The sequence below is a fragment of the Mobula birostris genome, chromosome 3 (assembly GCF_030028105.1).
Source record: "Mobula birostris isolate sMobBir1 chromosome 3, sMobBir1.hap1, whole genome shotgun sequence".
In the NCBI taxonomy this organism is placed as follows: domain Eukaryota; kingdom Metazoa; phylum Chordata; class Chondrichthyes; order Myliobatiformes; family Myliobatidae; genus Mobula; species Mobula birostris.
In genome coordinates, this window is record NC_092372.1 from 149,138,388 (window position 1) to 149,154,995 (window position 16,608).

A 16,608-nucleotide genomic window follows, 5' to 3' on the forward strand; every position below is an offset into this window, starting at 1 on the left:
TAGGTGACTGGCGACCACTATCATCTCTGGAACATCGGGTCTCAAGAAACGGTCCCTTCCAGTTCGCGGTCCATTTTTATTCTGTCTGTTAAGTTCTTTAAACGGTCCGAAGCTTCTCAATAGACCTGAAACCAAACCGGTTCTCCAATGAATACATTTACTATGTTGTTCTCTCTGTATTTTTAATATGTTTATGCAAATAAATTGGGGAACGCACACCAACGATGCAAAATTAGAACGATCCACCTTTTTCCCCGAAATCGGGCCCATATTCTTCAGAAATTAAGATCTACCCATTGGACCGCAATCATCTTTCCAGTATCAATGCATCATTTCAGGTTTAGCGGCCATTGCCAGAAAACGCGGCTTTGTTTAAGAGCAGCGCTGTAGCCCGACAGTGTCTGATTAGAGAGGAATAAGAAAGACCCCGTGGTATATAATATATGCCAAGCCGTTCTATTTCGCACTGCCGGGATTGTGATGAGCGGGGGCGTTTAAGAATCGCAGTCAGGGTCTGAAGAGCAGTCAGTCACATCTTGCAGGCAACACCAGCGGCAGGAGACAAGGAAGCTTCAGCTGCAGCATTTAGTCAGTCATTCATTCAGATCAGTCTCTCGGTGAGCGCAACCCCGTGGGACTGAAACTAAGATTCTGAAGAGGGAGAGCGAGCGAGAGAGAGAGAGAGAGAGAGAGAGAGAGAGAGAGAGAGAGAGAGAGATAAGAATATTGCCGATGTTAAGACAGGAACTACAGGAACCTCGCGGATCATCGAAATTCAGCTGCATTATCTGTGCAGGAACATTTACATCAGGTGAGCCTTCTCATCTTTGGAGAGGAGTGAAGGAGAGAAAGAAAGATGCAGCTTTAGTCTTTATTTTCGATTTGAGAGCTGCCATCCCAACTCAGTTCATCTTCAGAGCAAGCACCTCAGAGGTATTGATTCATCGTTTATGTAAGTTTCTTGATGCAATTAAGCAAAATGGTGATGAGAGGGAATTCCTGTCCGGGCGCCTGTTGTCTGACTGTAAGATTGTGATGATTCATAAAGTTCATTTCTATTGCCGAATTTGGCAAGAATTCGGACCTACAGGAGCAACTGCGCCGAACCCCGACTTAAATGAGTGAAAATTACTTCACACAAACCGAAAACAAGGGCTGACTCGTAAACCTAGCATAACATTCATAATTGTGAAATATCTGCTGATTTCGGGCTCGACACAACTAAACACAGCAAACCAAAACCAACTCGGGAACCTTTCAGCACTGTTCCTGAAAAAAAAATAGGTGATCTTTTATAGATCATATAAGATACGAGATTTTGTCTAAAAGGCGTATGGCTCGCCTTTTTTTATTGGGCTAAGTGTCTTGTGAAGGTTAGTTCTCGACATACGGTATGTTGGTGAACACTAGGAGATATTGGAACATAGACACTGTATCTAGAAAGAAAGCCACGTTGATCTATGCAGGATGTCTGAAACAGTTTGAGCAACATTTTGTTTTGCTGGGATATCAGGTCCGTGCCTAACGCCGCGGCTCGTCTCTGTTAGCTATTTACCTCCATAGAATGGAGTTATAACAGGATGCAGACTCAACTATTTACCAGTAATACTTGTAGAATATTGCAGTACAGCATTGCTCCGTTCACTATCAGCCAGTGTGCAACTTAAAGAGATAGCTCCTCTGTAGAGCCACGTTGTCCATTAGGGATACATAATTTGCGTACTGATCTTTCCCTTAAGATCACTACGTAAACAGTGATACGGAGATGTGAAAGATATTATTCCTTTATAAAACTATATAAGATCTGACAGCGAGCAGACAGACTGTTAAATCTTGAGTGGAAACTTCGCAAACTACGAAATAAGACTGGTATGCTTAGTTGAAATAGCATCTATTTGTTTCTTGCTTCACCTTGGCTGAATCCGATCTTAGTTCAAAATTTACTGAAGTGTAATAGGTTTTGGTTAGTAATGCAATTCCAATATATATATATTTTGCGAAATAATATTTAATCAACGCGATTACACGCTGCTCTCTGCAAAGGACCACAAGCTGCTATTTGAGTACACAGTGGATAATTAAGTGCAAAGCGAGCTGTTAAATGATTTGACATTTAAGATGCCGAATATTCGAAATAAACATATAATTGCGAACAACAGGAATTCTGCAGATGGCCTGCTGCGTTCACCAGCAACTTTTATGTGTGTTGCTTGATATAATTGCGAATCTAATTCTTCATTCACCCTGTCATACAAGGTGCCCCTTCCCTGGAATAACTGCAGAGAACATTTGTCAAACTCTCGATAACGCAGCTTGAGAAATGCGAATTGCGGTTAAAGAGAAAAGTCGACCTTCAGCTATGACTGTAATAGTTTATTTTTCCAGTGTCGCATTTTGCTACACTCTCTTTAACAGTTTGGGCTAAATTAAGTTGCGGCGACTTTGATTTAACCATGCCAAAAACACAGTTTAAAGATTGAGTGCAAGAATGCAGATAGTCCCCTAGTTTCGGGTGCAAGGAACTATGGAAGCACAATGCTGCTCTTGGAGCGTGGGATCTGCCTCGGTGGACAGACGCCCGTCCAAGTGGTAAATGACTCATCGATTGAGATTTAGCTGTACCAAACATTAGGAGCTGCCAATCAGCTGAGCTCATCCGCATCTTGAGGCTCGGTAGAAATATACTAATGATCTTATGGGTTTTGTGCAGACAGGAGAAAATCAGAGATCCCAGGGCAGGAGAATCAAGACTTCGGAAGATAAGACAGAAATACCGCCTTCCCAAATTCTTCACAGTATTTTCAACGTAGGCTATTCCAAATAATTCACATCTGTATAATTATCTTTCTTTTCACTTGAAACCGCTTACTGCTCGGAACTTGGTTGGATTCGGTTAATTGCACTGACACGTATACTTCTGGTATGGGTTCCATCCGGCGAAATTTTTAAGGGATCTGCTCAATTAACATACATTTCTAAAAATATTACCCTGCAGAAAAGTTGGGACGCGGAGAAGATTAAAAAATATATATACTTAAAATGTGGACTTACTCGAAACAGTGAACGCTTGGAATTTATCGGGTGGTTACAACTCAATGCATTTGGCCATTTGCTTCAGATTTATGTCTAGAGGCCCGAAGAGACGAAAGGGTGGTTGATATAGTCAGATGGAAATACATCGACCAGATGATTATTGAGTCTGCCCCATTCAAGAACAGTATATCCACAACAAGATTTCACCTCATATTCTGTCACCCACATCCCCGGGCAATTTTAGTGAAACGCTCTGAAAATTTCCTCCCACTTTGCTCCATAGGGATCAAACAACTAAGCAGCATAGTCTTGCTGGCTAATCTACTTCCTGTGGGTATGTTAGGAATAGCGACTTGCTTGGAATTCAGGGTCATAAAACCTGCTGACAACATGTAGGTGTCCACGGGTCCTGTTATAATTAAACTTACCTATTTTACATTACATTCTGGCAGACTGAACCAAATGCAAACCCTTTCTTTCACTCATTAAACAACAAAGATTTTATATTTATAAAATTCCTTTCTGATCTTCCTAATAATCATTAGTGCATTGATGTATGCACATTCCTGTGCAGAAGTTGTCACAAACTTGAATGAAACAAGTCTTCTCTTCTAGCAAGAGTGGGGGAGGGATACAAACAAAAGTTAAGGTTTGGTTTAAGTTGGTGTTGTGTGAAATAGTCACTGATTGAGTCAGGCAGTTCTGCTAATACTCCAAAACAGTGGTTAGTTTATCTTTGATGGTGATCTCTTTCAGGTATTAATGCTCATTCAAAGTCTCCCCATATTAATTCCCAAATGCAATATTAACTTCATGAAGCAACCAAAACACTTTCATGGATTACAGTGTTATGTTTAACATTATGTCCTTTATTCAATCTGCTTTCCACAGGTACTGAACACAATCTTTTTTCTAGCCACTGTATCATATATTTTCATTTAAAAAAAAACACATCACATGTAAAAACAGGCTATATTTTAAGCTTTTGTTCTGTTTTGTATTTCTTCATACCAGGCAGTTTTCCAGTGACCCAGGCCGTTTTGCCCTTTCTTAATATTCCTTATCTTTCAAATTGTATTGAAATAAGTACTTTAGCCTGAAATTATAATTAGTATCTTACAAGTTTTATTCACGCATCCACATTTCATATTCTCAAGTAACACAGAGAGATGGTTTATACCCACTGTCTACCCGCTGTCATGTTTTTTTTGGCAGGTCATCAGTCTGCAATGTTGTATTATGAATTTGTATCTCCAAATTCTTGTATAGATACTGTTTCCATTAAGATTCCAATTCCTACAGCTGTTACTAAATCAAAGTTCAAAGTAAGTTTATTATCAAACTATGTATCTGTCACCATATATTACCCTGAAATTCATTTTCTTGTGGGCATCACAGGAGAACAAGAAAAAATAGAATCAAATGAAAAGCTACACACAAAGACAAGCAAAGAATATGCAAAAGGAAAAAAGGCAAATACAATAAATAAATAAATATTGAGAACATGAAGTGTAGAATCTTTGAAAGTGGGTCCATAATTTGAGGAGTAAGTTCAGTGTTGAGTTGAGTGAATTATGCATTACATCCCATTCATGTTAATGACTTAACTCAACTACTTAAAATCAGTATCTGGTATTCCTAATGTCGAAGACAGACAAAACTTACTAGTAATAAATCTAAAGTGTTTATTTTGTTAGGAAGGGTGGAAAGATAGATTAGATAGTGCAATTGTGAAAGTGGGTCAAAGTAGGGAGTGGAGGGGAAGGGGACGGAGAGAGAGGAGGGGAGGGGGAAATGGAGGAGAGAGGGGAGAGAGGGTGAAGTGAGGGGGAGAGGGGAGAAGGGGAGAGGGGGAGAAGGGGAGGGGGAGGGGAAAGGGGAGAAGGGGAGAAGCAGACAGAGGGGGAAGAGAGTGGGGGAGAAAGGGAAGGGGAGAGGGGAAGGGCAGAGAGGTGAGGGGGAAGGGAAAGAGGGGCAGAAGAGGGGAGGGGGAAGAGGGGGGAGAGATGGGGAAGAAAGGGAGTGGGAGAGAAGGTATGAGAAGGGGAGGGTGAGAGGGCACAGGGAGGGAGGGAGAGGGCGAGAGGGAGAGAAGGAGGAGAGGGGGAGAGAAGGAGGAGAGGGGGAGAGGGGGAGAGGGGTGGAGGGTGAAGAGATGGGGCCAAGAGGAGGGTAGGGGAGAGAGAGGGGGAGGGGAGGGGGAGAGAAGGGGAGGTGGAGAGGGGTAGGGAGAAAGAGGAGAAAGAGAGGTGGGGTGAAGAGAGAGAGAGAGAGAGATTGAATGGTGGAGAAAAGGCTAGAGAAAGGGCAAACAGGAAGAAATAAAGAATTGTAGAGAGCAGGTGTAGACAAGATCAGCTGAACGGTCCCCTACATGTAGCAACCACTCTAGGATTCTGATTCAGGCTCCTAGGTGCTGTATTTATAATGTGAATTGTGAGCTGGAGATCCTCTTGGAAACCTTTAAGTGTTAAACAACTAACCTTGAGGAAAATTTGATTTGCCATTTACCAATTACTATATTTGCAAAGCCCCAGCTAATGTCACTATGAATAGAGAATAATGTATGAATTCAACCTAAGTTTTCATTCCAGTACTAAATTGCCATTCTTCAACAATTTCCTTGGTCTGATGTGAGGAGATCAGTAAAATTGTAAAGGGGCTTTATAAGGTAAGATTTAGATTTTCTGGCGTAAGAATCTATGAATGGGTATTTTAAATCCATGAAGGTATTTCCGTACGAAACAGGAATCCAGAGAGTTGAACTTCCATGTCGTCGGCACCACAGTAGTGTAGCGGTTAGTGCAATGCTATTACAGCTCAGGACATTCCAGGGTTTGGAGTTCAAATCTGCGGCTGTTCTCCCCGTGGACGGTATGGGTTTTCCCTAGGTGATTCGGTTTCCTGCCACAGTTCAAAGACAAACTGGGTACGCTAATTGGTCACTGTACATTATCCCATGATTAGGTTCGGATTAATTGGGTTTGTAGGGCTGCTGATGTGGTGTGCTGCAACAAGCTAGAAGGGCCTACTCTCTGCTGTATCACTATCTAAATAAATACATCCATAGATAGACAAACAACCCAGGAAATGTTTAGAATACAGTATCACATACAGTAGTGGAAGTGACCAGTACAGATAGATTTTAAGTTATAGAACATATGAGTATGAAGGATTAGAAACACATACAAATAGAGTAAGATGAGGGTCAGAGGGTTGTAAATTTAGTTGGTTCCATCTTGGGTACTAGCCTACAAAATACCCTGGATATCTTCAAGGAGCGGTGTCTCAGAAAGGCAGTGTCCATTATTAAGGACCCCCAGAACCCAGGGCATGCACTTTCCTTACTGTTACCATCAGGGAGGAGGTACAGAAGTCTGAAGACACACACTCAGCGATTCAGGAACAGCTTCTTACCCTCTGCCATCCGATTCCTAAATGGACATTGAACCCATGAACACTACGTCACTTTTAAAAATATATATTATTTTTGTTCTTGCACGATTTTTGATCTATTTATTAATTTCATGGCACATGCCAATGATAAAGCTGATTCTGATTCTAAATGAAAGAGACTTCTGTGAAGTTTAACACTGACTATGCTATTGGGTTTAAATAGTCATTTTTGGTTCTGTAAATTCTTTATCACTTATCTGAACTTCTGCTTCACAAATGTTAGAAATATGATATCAAGTCAACAACATATGATATATTTTTGTCAAAGCCAAAGTGGGAGCATAAGATTTTTTGGTGTTAAAAGAGTTTTTCCGGAGGATCATTGGTATCTTTTAACAATGGCCATAATCAAATTAGATAGTAGATCCAAGTGCAAGACAGGACTCTCTTTCAACAGCAAATAATGTCAGTTCACTCAGAAAACAGAATATTTCAAAATAGCAAGATAAATCAAACTTACAAGTAAGACCACGACAATGAAAGCTGGGCAATTTCTACCCATGCTACAAATATTTCACAGCGACTCGGTCCAAATCACTTACAACTCAGCAGAGGAGCCACCAGATTTCCTAGCCCACTTTGGATCTGCAGGATGTATGTCAGCACCTTTGTGGACCGGCAACCCGCTAATCAAAGTAAAATGGGGCTCAATCACAAAAATGTTTCTGGTCTTTTTCTCTGCTAGCAATCAGGCAGTTTAATAGCCTGACCACACTGCCTACCCAGCATGTGCTACATACATACAACCTTCCTTTGGTTTTGGACTCTCGCCTCTGTGAAGTCACCCAGTTGATTAGTGACAGTGTAATAGGAGAAAGTCAGAGTGCATTTTATAGTAGTTTTACTATCTTACATCTTTTCTAAATTATATCCTTGAACTACATATTGTAGCTATTACATTTAAGGGTAAATGCATGGAAAATTTAGAAGTTTGGTGCTCTTTTAGTTACTATTAATAATACTGACATGGTTAATCTGAAGTATTTTGAGTGAGAACAGACAGTTCCTTATGTCTTATACCTTGTTTATGAACATACAGTTTGCAATAAGTTATAAACCAACATGATCCAGATAGAAGACTACAAACAACGTATCTTTCGTTTGTGGTGATTTTATATTACTTTTGGGTTATGTTGGAAGGCTCAGACTAATTCCAGGAAAAGTAGTGGTTTAAATTCCATACTTTAATTAAAAAAAATACAAAGGCAGTGTGTAAATTGTTCAGATTACCCTCTCACCACTTTTCTTCTCCCCACCTGCCCATCATCTCTCTCTTGTTCACCTCCTCCTCTTTATTCCATGGTCCACTCTCCTCTCTTATTAGATTACATCTTCTTTAGTCCTTTACCTCTTCCACCTGTCATCTCCCACCTTCTTACTTTAGCCCTCCCCTCCCCTATTCAAAAATACTCACCCCTCCCCCAACTTGGCTTCACCTGTCACCTGCCAGCTTGTATTCTTCCCGCTCCCCCACCTACTTATATCGCCTTCATGACCCCTCTTTCTTTCCTCTAGTCCTCGGCTTAAAATGGCTGCTCTTTCTTCCTCCCTATGGATGTTACCTGATCTGCTGAGTTCTTCCAGCATTTATACATGTTGCTTTGGATTTCTCTTTGGATAACTCTTGTGATAACTTAATTCCTTCTCGCCCACACATCCACCTGTCCCATCGCCTATCATCTGCCAAATGTACTCCTTACCTTTCCCCAGCTTCTCAACCGCACCCCCCACCCATCCCTCGTTACCAATCCAGATGAAGGGCCTCGGCCCGAAACGTCGGCTGTTTATTCTCTGCATGTATGCTGCTGGACTTGCTGAGTTCCTCCAGCATTTTGTGTGTGTTGCTGCAGATATGACATCTGCAGAATCTCTCTTCTTTTCGACTTCACTGCAACAGTTTAGTAGTGAAATGAGTCATAAATATTTGGAAAGAGTTTTATGCCCGAAGCATTTTGTTTGGAAAGCACATTTAGAGTTGTTTCGACCGGAGGAGGTGGAACTTGACTAGGATCCCGTGAACCAAAAGGCGGCGCTGTGGGCCTGCTCTCCAGCCGACTGAATCGAGTGAAGCGTTACATGGAGTAAAATAGACGGGCTCACTCTGAATACCTAACCCTTCCAGTGCGATGCCAGCGCAGATTTAACGCTGCCACGGCTTCACCAGTTACGGCTCTTACGCTAATCAAGATAAGATTGAAAGGATTTATGGAGAACACGGCACTTACGCTGACGAATCTTCCACTGTAAGGACGTGAGAGGGAGAAGTATTATGAATATTATCCATTAAATGAGCGAACAAGGTTTGCTTTTTACTGTTGAACAGTCACTTGAATTGGCCAATAAGTTAAAAGTACTCATTAGGGTTTAAGAAAAACAAAATTGCATATATGATTTCGTCATCGTACTTTATGCAATTGCCGATCATTCTCGAACTACTTTCGTTATCTGCGATGTTGTAATCTTGGGGTTTTGGGCAATCTTTGTATCCCATCCCCTGTCTGGAAGAGGAGCTGGGGGTTTATTTTCTTCACCCACAGCAGTTACGTGGTGTAGGTGTTCCCACGGTGCACTTCTGCATGTAGTTCTAGGATCTTGACCCAGCAACAATGAATGAATTCTGTTAAATATCCAAGTTGGGATGTAAATTGGTGAATTTAAGCAGGTGTATTTGTTCATCACCGTTATTTGTACAGAGGTACTGTGGGAGCGCTTTGTTTTGACTGCGATCCACACTGATAATTTCATCACTTCATTACATTGAGATAGTAGAGGGTAAACAAGAAAATGGGGAATAAAATGCTACAGTTACAGAGACAGTGCAGCATGGGCAGGGAATAAAGTGCAAGGCCATAAATGAGCTCCATTGTGAGGTCAAGAGTCCATCTTTCTGTAAAAGGGGACTCAATGTCTTATAGAAGCTGGATTGAAGCTATCCTTTGATCTGGTGCCTACTAGCTTTTATATCATGGTGACAAGGTTCTGCAAAGCAAGTTCAGGGAGTTAGGTGCCAAGTTAAAGGGCAGGAGCTCCAGGGTTGTAATCTCAGGATTGCTCCCCATGCTATGTGAAAGTGAGGCCAGAAACAGGAAGATGTTGAGGCACATGGCTGAGCAGTTGGCGTGGGAGGGAGGTATTTGGATCATTGGGCTCTCTTCCAGGGAAGGTGGGACCTGTACAGAAGAGATAGTTAGTACCTGCACTGGAGGGGGACTAATATTCTAGTGGGATGATTTGCTAGTGCTGCATGTGGGGGAGGGGGGATTACACTGGGAGTTGCAAGGGAATGAGAACAACAGTGCCAGAACAGATAGTGGCGAGGTTATGGAGATAGGTTGTGTTAAGACCTCAAAGTCAGGAATCATAAGGTTGAGAATGGTGCAAAAAATATCCTGAACTGCTTGTACTTCAATGCAAGAAGTAGGAAAGGTAGATGATGCAGGACGTGGATCAACACTTGGAATTATGATATTTTAGCTATCAGTGAGACTTGGTTGCAGGAGGGGCAGGACTGGCAGGTCAATATTCTACAGTTCAGTTGTTTTAGAAGTAACAGAGTTAGAGGGAAAATGCCATGGCTGTGCTCTGTCAGGACAGGTTGCAGAACTTGTCTAGTGAGGTGTTATGGGTGGAAATGAGGAATAAGAAAGGTATGACCATGTTAATGGGGATAGTCTGTGGGACTTAGATGAATAAATTTCAAGAGAGATCGCAGACTTGTGATTTTAACTTTCCACATATTGCCTGGGACTGTCATACTGTGAAAGGACTAGATGTGATACTTTGTTAAATATGGTTAAGAATGTTTTCTTAATCAGTACCTAGAAGTTCCAACAAGAGAGTGTGGAATACTTAACCTACTATTACATAATGAGACAGGGCAGGTGGCAGAAGTTTGTGTAGATGAACACTTTGCATCTGGTGATCACAAGGCCATTCATTTAAAAGTAAATGTGCAAAACGATAGGTCTGGTTTACGGGTTGAGATGCTAAATTGGAGAAAGGCCAATTTTTGATGGTTTCAGGAAAGATCTGCAAGTGTGGATTGAGACAGGCTGCTTCTGGCAAAAGTGTACTTGGCATGTGGGAGGCCTTTGAGTGAAATTTTGAGAGCACAAAGTTTGTATGTGCCAGTGAAAATAGAAGGTAAAGAAAATAGATTTAAGGAACCTCAGTTTTCAAAAGATATTGAGGCCCTGGTTAGGAAAAAAATGAGGTGCATAGCAGGTATACATAGGTAGGAGCAAAAGAGGTGCTTATTGAGTATAAGAAGTGCAAGAGAACATTTAAGAAAGAAATCAGGGTGGCTAAAGGAAGACATGAGGTTGCCCTAGTGGACAAGGTGAAGGAGAATCCTAAGGGATTCTGCAGAGCCAAAAGAGATGGGGGAGATCTTCAATGATTTTTTTGCTTCTGTTTTTAATTATGAGATGGACGCAGAATCTGTAGAAGTGAGACATAGCAACATTGACTTTATGGACCCTATATAGATTATAAAGGAGGTGGTGTTTGCTCTCCTGAGGAAAATTAGGGTGGATAAATCCCCAGGTTCTGACAAGATATTCCCTTGGATCCTGTGTGAGGCAAGTGCAGAAATTGCAGGGGCCCTAGCAGAGAAATTGAAATCATCCTTAGTGATTGGTGAGTTACCACAGAATTGAAGGAAGAATTGCTGTCCTGCTATTTAAGAAAGGCTCTAAAATAAACTAGGAAATTACAGGCCAGTGAGCCTGACATCAGTAATGGGAAAGTTACTGGAAGGTATTCTAAGGGATCGGATGAATATTTGCATAGACAGGGACTGATTAGGGATAGTCAGCATGGTTTTGTGTATGGTAGGTCACGTCTAACCAATCTTATAGTTTTTCAAGGAAATTACCAGTAAAGTTAATGAAGGCAAGGCAGTGGATATGTCTACCTGGACTTTAGTAAGGCATTTGATAAGGTTCTGCATAGGAGATTAGTCAAGAAAGTTCAGTTGCTCTGCATTTAAGATGAGGTAGTAAGTTGGATTGGAAATTGGCTTTGTGGGAGCAGCCAGAGAGTAGTGGTAAGTGGTTGCCTCTCTGACTAGAAGCTTGTGTCTAGTGAAGTGCTTCAGGGATTGATGCTGGGCCTATTGCTGTTTGTCATCTATATCAATGATCGGCATGATAATATAGTAAAATGGATCAGCAAATTTCTGGATGACACAAAGACTGGGGGTGGAATGGACAGTGAAGAAGAGTATCAGAGCTTGCAGCAGCATCTAGCCCAGCTGGAAAAATAGGCTGAAAAATAACAGGGAATTTAATGCAGACAAGTATGAGGTGTAGCACCTCAGTAGGACCAACCAGGGTAGGGTTCGCACAGTGAACTGTAGGGCACTGAGGAGTGCGGTAGAACAAAGTGTTCTGGGAACACAGGTCCATTATTCATTGGAAGTGACATCACAGGGTCATAGAGAAAGCTTTTGGCACATTGGCCATCATAAATCAATGCACTGAGTACAGGCTATGTTGAAGTTGTTGAAGGCATTGGTGAGGCCTAATTTGGAGTATTATGTGCAGTTTTAGTCACCTACTTACCGGAAAGGTGTAAATAATTTTTTTTAAAGTATAGAGAAAATTTACAAGGATGTTGTTGGGACTGGAGGATCTGAGTTATAAGGAAAGACTGAATTGGTTAGAACTTTATTTCGTGGAACATAGCAGATCGAGGAGAGATTTGATAGAGATGTACAAAGATATGAGGGGTATAGATAGAGTAAATGCAAGCAGGATTTTTCCACTGAGGTCTGGTTGGACTACAACATGAGGTCATGAGTTAAGAGTGAAAGGTGAGAAGTTTAAGTGGAACATGAGGGGAAACTTATTCAGTGGGTCATGAGAGTGTGGAATGAGCTGCCAGCACAGGTGGTGCATGCAAGCTTAAAAATGTTTAAGAGAAGATTGGATTAGTACATGGATGGTAGGAGTGTGGAGGGCTACAGTCCTGGTGCAGGTTGATGGGACTAGGCACTTTAAATGGTTCAGCACAGATTAGCTGGGCTGAAGGGCTTGTTTGTGTTGTACTTTTCTCTATCATATGGCCATTGGAAGTGGGGAGAATAGAAAATGTTTGGGTGGATGGAGTTGTTGATTATGTTGACTGATTTACTAGGGTAGTGAGAAGTGTAGAGAGAGTCCATAGAGGGGAGGTTGGTTTCTGGAATGTGTAGAGCTCTGTCAACAACTCACTCTTAATAAACTGGAAGGTGATTCCTCCTGGTTATTTGCCTAGAGAATATCAACGTGCTCCTTCATATACATTATACCTTTTTTCTTCACTGGTGCAGAAGATTAGAACCCTGTGGCTTCTAGGGTGAGCTAGATAGTCAACTGGGTACATAATTGGTTTGGTGGTACACTGTGAGGCAAAAGATGCAAGAGGAGAGCTGTTTTTCACTTTGAGGGCATGCAACCAGTGGTGTCTGGTATTTGATCGTTTGTTATTTATTTGTTAAGGAGTCAAATGAGAAAAGTACTGTAGGTAACATGATTATTGAGTTCACAGATGGCACCAAATTCGCTGTACAGTGAACAGTGAAGAAGGTTATCGAAGATTGTAACAGAAGCTAGATGAACTGGAAAAGTGGGCAACAGAATAGCAGAAGGAATTTAATTTAGGCAAGTATGAAGTGATGTATTTTGGGAGGTTAAACCAGGGCTGAAGGTGTTTAGTGAATGGAGGGACCTTGGGGAAAGTTGTTGAACAGAGAGATCTTGAAATACCAGTATGTTGTTCTGAAAGTAGCCTAAGAGTTGGAATGTCGTGTTACAGTTGAACACACTCTTAGTTAAATCACACTTAAAGTACGGTATTATGAGTGCCTTTGATTGCTACAGTATAGGAAGGGTGTGATTAAGCTAAAAATGATGAAAAAAAGTTCCACAAGGAAGTTGCCCTGACTAGAGGCTGAGTTACAAGGAGAGATTGGATAGATTGAGTTTGTTTACCCTGGAGTGAAAGGGACTGAGGGGTGGTATTTTCAGAGTTATATAAAATTGAGAGGCATAGATCGGGTAGATAGCCAGTGTCTGTTTTCCACAGTAGGGGTGTCTAAAATAGTGCAAACAGGTTTAAGGTGAAAGGGTGGTGCTTTAAAGGAGATATGAGGGGTAAAATGTTCATACAAAGAGTAGTTGGTATCAGGAATGAGCTGCTGAAGGAGGTGATGGAGACAGGGAGAATAACAGAATTTAAGAGGCATTGAGACAGTTTATTTGGATGAGTAGCAGACAGAGGCAAATAGAATTAGTGAAGGCATGTGGGATTCGTATAGATAGGTGCGGTGGTCAGCATAGATGTAGTGAGCAGTAGGGCCTGTTTCTATCTTGTAGATCTCAATGACTCTATAATTATGCTCCTTTATACTGGCTGTCCTTAATTTGGTGGTGGTATTTATAGGTTTGGACATTTCTGCCAAAGAAACCTTGAAAAGTTGATGCATTGCAGTCAAAGGAAATGGAAGGTGTGTTGAGTGATTAGGCTATTGAATCAGTACTTGATTAAATGAATTACATTGTTGTGCGTGCTTTGAGATTGAAGTTGTAGCTCACGGTGCTGAAACGTTACTGCTCTGATTTTAAAGTGATAGCAATTTACATCATGTCCATGATGGACCGAAGTAGACATAGTTCCACTGCCCAGATCTTGATTCATAACTCTTTATCAGATCATTCGGGAATGTTATGGTTAAGGAGTCTCCACATCCACCGCACTTCAGGCCAGTGGACTCCTGACCCCTGTAACTCATTAAATGGAAAGAAACTCCTGACCCCCTTAAATCATTCCATTAGCAGCCCTGCTCTCACATTATTAAACTCCCTGCTAATGGAATTAGAGCAGCATACTTAGCCTTCTCACAAGTGTACACATTTCCATTAAGTCCCCTTTCAGTCTTTGTTAAAAAATATACAACCTCAGCATTGATAGTCTTTTCCCATAATGTTAATTGTCCCAGCAACATCCACTTAAATTTCATCACCATCCTTTCTAGTATTATCAGTTCTTTATGATAGGGTGGTAACAAGGAATAATACTCAATACACTAGTAGTGGCTTGAGTAACATGTTACACAGTTCTAGCATAGCTTCCCCATTCTTGTATCCTGTCCTAGGTCAATGAAGGTAGGTACTGTCTGCTTTATTTACCCAACATGCTGCCTTCAGGATCAGTGGGCATGTTCTCTAAGATCCCTCTGCGCCTCAGTACTTTGTGAAATACACACATTTGACACATACAGTATATACTATCTTACATTTTTTGTATTTACTTTCATTGGTCTATCAATATTTTCCTGCAGTCACTAAACTTCTTCCTTACTATCAAGCACAATGCTGTCAAGTGTTATCAGAAAACCTCTTAATGGCTCTTAAGTCTGAATATATCATGTTGAATAGATAGTATATATCATGGAAACCCAGGGTCCTACTACTGAGTTACGTGGAATCCCACTGCAGGCAGTTCTCCAGTCACCGAAAACTATTTTGACCAATGTCCATTAAGCAAATTTTTAATTAAACTGACCAGTTCCCCATGGGAGGCTTTCCCTTGAAAGTGTCTACATACCTGATCAATTTGCCAATTGTGAATTTGTCAACTGCCTTGCCAAAATCTATTTGCACTACATCGAATATATTACCTTCATTGGCACTTTATGTTACCTCCTAATGAACAGTCAATTGGTAATCAGATGTGACCTTCAGTTAAATTTATACTGACTGATCAAGTGGTAATAACCTGTGTATTCCTAAAAGCTGATTTATGGAATTTTGTTCCAAGAATTTGTCCATCACAAATGTTTGAATGTTTATCTGAGTGAACGACTTTGGGGAGTCAATGCTTATATTTATTTGCTACAGGCATGCAGCCCCTAACCTTTTTAATCAATACATGACATTTATGTGACTTGTCCTGTCTGAGTTGCTAGTCAGATGTCAACTGATAAGTTGTTTAACTTTATATCTTAGTAGTTTGTAAAAGTTGCCAAAAGAGCAGAATTTTAAAGGTTCACACAGCAGAGTTATCAGGAGTCACGGTCTATGTCTCTCTGAAGCCAACGTGAGCATTGTCTGCATTGTATCCCGTATTGATATATTGCGAGTATTCACAGTCTTTTCAATATAGTCCAATATTTCAACATCTCCGGCCAACCCTTAAAGGACAAAGAAGAAAAGCTTTCCAGATGCAGAGGGGTAAATGGAGTGATGGTAAGCAATGGGTCAGAAGAACTTGGAGAGACTCCTGAAGATCAGTGTCAAAACTGGCCTTGGGCTAATGAGGCCCTCAGGGCTCACACCAGGCACTCCTGACAAGAAGCTGCCAAGAACATTGCTTCAATGTGGGTGCAGTCACGGAATTCCCATGCTCCACCTGATCCTGGGGTTGAGGCAAATGCCAATAGAATCTCCTGTGGGGTTTGGGCAACCTCCCTGTGCATCAGGGAACAACAAATAGAAATGCGGCAGGGATCAGCAGCAGCTTCCTGGGCTGATCCTGAGCCTTGGAAGCTGAAAGTGATTGACAACCTGATGTTCACAGGGAAAACAGTAAAGGCACACACGGGCCACAGTGTGTAAGGTTGCAGGATGTGAAAGGACTCAGTGAACATGAGGTGTGCAATTTGACTCGCATGATTTCAGGAGAAACAAACTTTGTAGAGGCAGGTTGTGAGTAATTACTATCCTTTTTCAGACCAGCAGGTTTGAAACTCCAGAAAATTAAAAGTATTTTCAATAAATAATGTTATGTTACTTTTGTTAAACATACCGTGGGTTAACAGTAAAGAATCATATTCTGGAAGAATTAGAGAACTTTTATTTACAGTAATAAGCAAGCATGTCTTGACCCAGCCACATGCTGGAACATTCTAGCAATCCTGCACATGCTCAGTGCTCTGTCCAATCATGTACTGGCACATCATTGCACGTGATATCACCACATCTTCCTTTCCTTAAAAAGAAAAAATAATGAACAACATTAATCAAAGCAAATACATAATTCAACAAGTCTCTATCAGTCTCTGTGTGGGTTTATGAACACGAGTAGACCTTCTAAGTGGTATACACGGATCTTGTGTTTCCTTGTTATTATTTACAT

The 16,608-nt window shown here is 41.2% G+C and overlaps 1 protein-coding gene across 1 annotated transcript in view; it reads left to right on the top strand.

Annotated features, from left to right (window-relative positions):
* The first annotated feature begins 748 nt into the window (after positions 1 to 748).
* The window catches only part of calcr (calcitonin receptor), a 282,986-nt gene continuing 267,126 nt past the window's right edge, over positions 749 to 16,608 (top strand). Inside the window, exon 1 of the mRNA XM_072252000.1 lies at positions 749 to 811. The gene's annotated coding sequence lies outside the window, so the exon portion shown is untranslated. The remainder of the gene's footprint in view (positions 812 to 16,608) is intronic.